The sequence below is a fragment of the Apium graveolens genome, chromosome 8 (genome assembly GCF_009905375.1).
Source record: "Apium graveolens cultivar Ventura chromosome 8, ASM990537v1, whole genome shotgun sequence".
Lineage (NCBI taxonomy): Eukaryota > Viridiplantae > Streptophyta > Magnoliopsida > Apiales > Apiaceae > Apium > Apium graveolens.
This window is the reverse complement of record NC_133654.1, coordinates 187,752,563-187,758,765: the sequence shown is the minus strand read 5'-3', so window position 1 is coordinate 187,758,765 and position 6,203 is coordinate 187,752,563. Positions and strand designations below refer to the sequence as shown.

Genomic DNA, 6,203 nt, shown 5'->3' with positions numbered 1-6,203 from the left:
AAGCTTCGGAGGTAACTTCTAATGCAGTACAATATTGCATTCCTCCGTGAGAGCGACAGTCTCTAAATCATCTAGCTTCACTTTCCGAGAGAGAATATCTTTCATAAACTTTATATAACTAGGCATCTGCTCGAGAGCCTCAGCGAAAGGTATGTTGATATGAAGTTTCTTGAACACCTCCAGAAACTTCTCGAATTGCTTGTCTAACTTTTTCTTCTGCAACCTCTTAGGAAAAGGTGGTGGAGGATAGATCTATTTCTCCCCTATATTACCCTCAGGCAGAGTGTGCTCAACAGTAGTCTTCTTTGGCTCCACTTCTTCATCCTGCTACTCTACTTCTTTCTCATCTCTAGCTTTTTCAGTCAACTCTTGAGTTTATTCGGGATTAGCAACCCTTCCAGACCTCAAAGTGATTGCCTTTACCTGCTCTTTAGCTTCCTTCTTCCCTGACACTTCAGTGTCACTAGGTAGTGTACCAGGTTGACGATTTAGCAAGGCATTGGCAATTTGCCCAATTTGATTTTCCAAGGTCTTGATAGAAACAGCTTGGCTCTTGCACATAAGCTTCAACTCCTCTAATTCATATTTTTTATTAGCTTGCTGCAGCTGGAGTTGTTGTTTTTGTGCATACTACAGTTGCTGAAAACCAGGGGGGTTGTACTGCTTAGCTGGATACTGCTGATAAGGTTGTTGAACTGCATTCCGAGCATTGCTCCAACTGAAAATAGGATGATTGCGGTTGTTTGGATGATAGGTGGCTGGCACAGGTTGCTGCGATCACTGGAAGTTGCTCACGAATTGAGCTGATTCATTAGAAATTGTGCACTGATCAGTCTCATGGGCACCAACACAAAGCTCACATACACTGGTGATTTGATTAACTCCATAATTAGCCAAAGTGTCCCCCTTCATTGTCAATGCCTTAAGTTGGGAAACGATAACAGTTGTTGCATCTAACTCCAGAATTCCTGCAACTTTTTCCTGAATCAACCTCTGGGTAGGATTCTGGTACTCATTAGCAGCCATTAGTTCAATAAGTTCGTAAGCTCCATCGTAGCTCTTATCCCACAAGGCTCCTCCTGATGCTGCATCAAGGATGGGCCTAGAAGTAGGACCCAATCCATTGTAGAAACAGTTGATAATCATCCAATCAGGCATGCCATGGTATGGACACTTCCTTAGCATCTCCTTATATCGATCCCAAGCCTCACACAGAGATTCTCCAATTTGCTGCGCGAACTGGGTAAGAGCATTCCTGATTGCTGCAATCTTCGCAATGGGAAAAAATTTAGTGAGAAACTTTTAAGTAAGATCTTCCCAAGTTGTGATAGACCCTTCCGGTAGAGAGTCTAACCAGCACTTATCTTTGTCCCTCAAAGAGTCACAGCTTGATAGCATCTACAGTCACACCATTAAACTTGAAAGTGTCGCAGATCTCGATGAAATCCCTAATGTGCATGTTGGGGTCTTCGGTAGGAGAACCCCCAAACTGAACTGAGTTCTGTATCATCTGGATCATGTTTGACTTGATCTCAAAAGTGTTAGCCGTGATGGCTGGTCTAATGATGCTAGACTGAATGTCATTAATCTTAGGCTTAGAATAGTCCATCAAAGCCTCCGGATTCTCTGCTTGATCACCCATAGCTACTATAATTGGCTCTTCAACTTTCTCTTCTTCTTCTACCTTCTTTTCTTCCTCAAAAACTTCCCTACGAATTACCACAAGTTCTTCCTCGGCTTTATCCAGTGTTCTCTTGCGAGTACGCGAACGCGTATGCATACACCCTCGCTAGATCACCTGAAATAAAACAAGGAAACACATAAGTAACAATGTCCAAGTCAATGAACTTTAACGACCACTGATGGAAAGCACATAAACTAGTAATTAACACTGTAGTCCCCGGCAGCGGCGCCAAAAACTTGTTAGTCGCTAAACACGCGCTAATATTACACGCAAGTATACGAGTTCGCAAGTAATATAAGCTATAAATCAGATTCGATCCCATAGAGACTGTATTGGTTAACTATCTAAATTACGCACCTACGCAACAATGTATGGTTATTATTCAATGCTAAGATTATAACAAATTGGGGTTGATTATAACTATGAATTAACGAATTATTATTGTTAGATATATTTGAGATGTCATGTCTAATATGATTTGTGTTTAGTTTTCAGAACTTAACAACAGGACATATCTGGACTTACTGAAGTCAGAGCTTAATATCAGAACTTAAGTCGTCAGAAGACACATATCAATACTTAAGTGCGGGAAGACTTTCAGATAAGGAATGCGGCTGATTTACAGGAGAAGATCTGGACTAAAAAAATAGAAGATATGCATGGAAAGAGTTAGAAGACTAGAAGACTTGTAGAAGATATCTGATTGATATATTTTAGGAGATAAAATTATATTCCATATCAATTAGAATATATCTTGTAACCGTGTACTATATAAACACAGTCTTAGGGTTTACACTAGATGTGTTATTATTATCGAGAATATTATACATTGTAACCTAGCAGCTCTTAGTGATATTTGTTCATCACTGAGAGAGAACAACAGTTCATATTGTAACAGAGTTTATTGAATATACTTGATCTTTGTTACATACTTGTGTTCGAATTGATTTAATTGTATAAACACTGTATTCAACCCCCTTCTATAGTGTTGTGTGACCTAACAAGTGGTATCAGAGCTTTTCTGTTAACACACATATAGTAAAGATCCAAATAATCATATCTGAAGAAATACAAACCCCAACTAAGCCCACCAAAACTCAAGAAACTCAAAACACTCAAACCCACAGTCGATATGAGACTATTAGGGTTCCCATACTGAGACCTTCTGAGTATCCCATATGGAAAGTGAAGATGGCTATGTTTCTAGAAGCTACAAATCCAGAATACCTTGACAGAATTAATGAAGGACCATATAAGCCTACCAAACTCTCTGTTGCAGTTGCTGATCAACCAGCAAAGTCCATACCAAAGGAGAAAGGTGAATACACAGCTGAAGACATCTCATCTATTACCAAGGATGTTAGGGTAAGGCATTTGCTGCATAGTGCCATTGATAATGTCATGTCAAACAGGGTAATTGGATGCAAGACTGCAAAGGAGATATGGGATGCTTTGGAGACAAGATGCCAGGGAACTGCTGCAATAAAAAAGAACAGGAGGACTATACTCACTCAAGAGTATGAGCACTTTGACTCAAAAGCTGATGAGTCATTAACTGACTTATATGACAGGTTTGTCAAACTCTGAATGATCTGTCACTGGTGGACAAGGAATATGATCTTGAAGATTCAAATCTAAAATTCCTTTTAGCTCTTCCTGAAAATTGGGATTTGAAGTCTACTACCATAAGAGACAACTATGACCTTACTGAAACTACTCTTGATGAAATTTATGGCATGCTCAAGATTTATGAACTTGAGATGGATCAAAGGAGCAAGAGGCATGGAAGAAAGTCAAGGACAGTTGCTCTTAAAGCTAAGGAGGAATCTCCTAAAGTGGTTGCCTCAAAGAGGGGCAAAGGAAAGGCTCTCATCATAAAGTCTGATTCAGAGTCATCAAATTCTGATGATGATGATTCAGAAACTGCAAGTTTATCTGAAGTTGATGTTGATGCAGAGATGATGCAACTGTGTGATCTAATGGTGAAGGGTATCACAAAGATAGCCTACAGGAAATTCAAAAAGGGCAAGAAGTTTTCCAGGAAAGGTGGAAGTTCTGATAAGAAAGGATTCAGAAAGTCTGAAGGCAAAGGAGGAAAGTCTGACAGAGGAGACAACTCAAATGTCAAATGCTACAAATCCGGGGTCGGGATTGGGTGTCACTACATAACTTTAAATAATAATAAAAACCTGTATATTAAAATAAATATACAGATAACACCTCATATTTAGGATCGCCTGCAGGTTATAGTATGAAACAAGAATCTAACCTTCTAAAATTTACATTGTCTAAATACAATATCATTACCTCATTACTAATTTCCTTGTATTGGTCACTCTGACATCTCCAAATTTCTTCAGCTGGAATCTCACCAATTTTGTTGTCTATTAAAAGCTATTCACTTTGCCCTCATATGATATTGAAAGAAATAAGAGTTTACAAAGCAAGAGTGAGCCAAAAATGCCCAGCAACTATCATAAATGGTTTCCAGGTATCAGATCAGAAAACTCCTGGAAACGATTGTTGAATGATTTTAAAAACGCCTTTACATATTTAAATAGTTGAGCGAACAAAACATCGGCACTCATTGGCCTTTAACCATAAATAACATTTTTCTGTAAATGAACAGTGATTGGTTCAATATTTCATCCTTTTGAATCAAATCTCTATTTGAGTTTGTAATTATGAACTATTTGGGAAGGAATGCCATTAATGGCGATCAAAAATAAATTAGACTGGACACTAGAAACCAACATATGCACTATAACCTGCTGATCAGTCAAGTTACAGTGCAGATCTATACCCAACTGCTTATACCCAGGCAACTATGGCCTAAGGGTCCAATTCATCTCTGGCCCATAGGATCCAGCTTATCACTGGTCCTCATAATAACCGTCCAGCCCGTAGAGTATTTTGATGTCAAATTATTTTGATTTCAAAAAATCCCAAATCAGGGTTCGCAAATAACCCGAACGAATGGGTATTTGCTCAAGAGAGCAATCGAATTATAAGAACAATAATGAAAAGAACTGGCATAATAAGAGTAATTGCAGTGAAATATAAAACAGTTAACTATTCTGAACTTAGAATAGGAGCGAATAAATATTTGCAGTATTTTAGGAGAAATGTTAGGAATACTAGCCTCAATCGATAATCCTCTGATCTTTAACTAGCTGCCATATCACTCAATCCTGTTGTGTCTGTATTTCCATTGACATGCCACTTGACTTTTCTTAACAATCGCTATTTCAAGTTTATCTCTATTCTGAATTTACTCGTCTCCTTACTATTAATCAGGCTTTACGTTTACAATCTCGGTCTGACTTTGAATGCTTCGTATTATGTGTATCTATCATAAAAGATACCATTCAATTAACTGACAATATATAATTGTCTAGTCTACACATTTATTCCTATCGTCTACCCGCCCGATAATAATATATAAGATCACAACTCATTCAAATAACGTTTAAAAGACACGCTGATTCATTATCCACATAATACGTACACATAGGGCATGTAATCATATTATTCACATAACACATAATCACATAATTCATGTAGCACATAAGTTGAATCGTCAAAAGATAGGTCTCGATACGTTTAGAATTGAAATCGGGTCAAAAAGAATATTTTATCGATCAATAACCGACTTAGAATGATTCATAAAATAAACACCCTTTTGATACAAAAGAATTTAGGTCTCGAAAATATTTTTAATGGAAGCAGAATATTTTTCTGAGTCTAGAGGCGTTCTTTTCGAATTAAACAGACATACGGTTGATTTATTATGAATTTTGAATATTTTTCGGAATTAAAATTGGACTCCGAATCATTTTATAATTGAATAATAGGGTTCGAACACCCAAATCCGGCTTTAAAATAATTTATAATAATTATCGAGTCTTAAAAATTATTTTAAATAATAGTTTAAAGCTCAAAACTATTTTTCAGAATTTTTAAATCAAAAATAAATAATTAAATCTAATTATTAAATCAATTAAATTCAATTAATAATTATTTAAATTAATTAATCAATTAATATTAAATTAATTGATTAATTAAAATAATTAAAAACTAATTAAAATTAATTAATAAAATAAATTAGATTTATTTTAGAATTAATAAATAACTAAAAATGAATTTTGGAAATTAAAACTGAATTTTGAATTAAATAAAAATAAAAAAAAATGCAGAAACAGTTTATGTGGATTGGAATTGGGGCTAATTAGATCGAAACCGGGTCAAATTGTTCAGGGAAACGGGTCAAGAGGTACACAATCGGGTCGGGTTTGAAGCTCGCCAGATTTTGGGAAATTCCGGCGACTTCCCCGATTCCGATAAGTCCCAATCGGGGTTCAAAACACATGATTTTCTATCATTTCTTCAGATCAACATATCACAGTTACTTCCAGAAACTTAAACATAACTTTATCATCAGCAAATCGTCGCCCCATCAACAACTCCGGCTTAAATCAGAAAAATGCCGGCGATCGTCCGGTGAAGATCGAATTCACGA

The 6,203-nt window shown here is 36.5% G+C and overlaps 1 non-coding gene across 1 annotated transcript; it reads left to right on the top strand.

Annotated features, from left to right (window-relative positions):
• The first annotated feature begins 1,156 nt into the window (after positions 1–1,156).
• Positions 1,157–1,263, top strand: LOC141681205 (small nucleolar RNA R71). The gene has a single exon (XR_012558647.1). It is a non-coding gene; the product is annotated as a small nucleolar RNA R71 (small nucleolar RNA).
• The last annotated feature ends 4,940 nt before the right edge of the window (positions 1,264–6,203 follow it).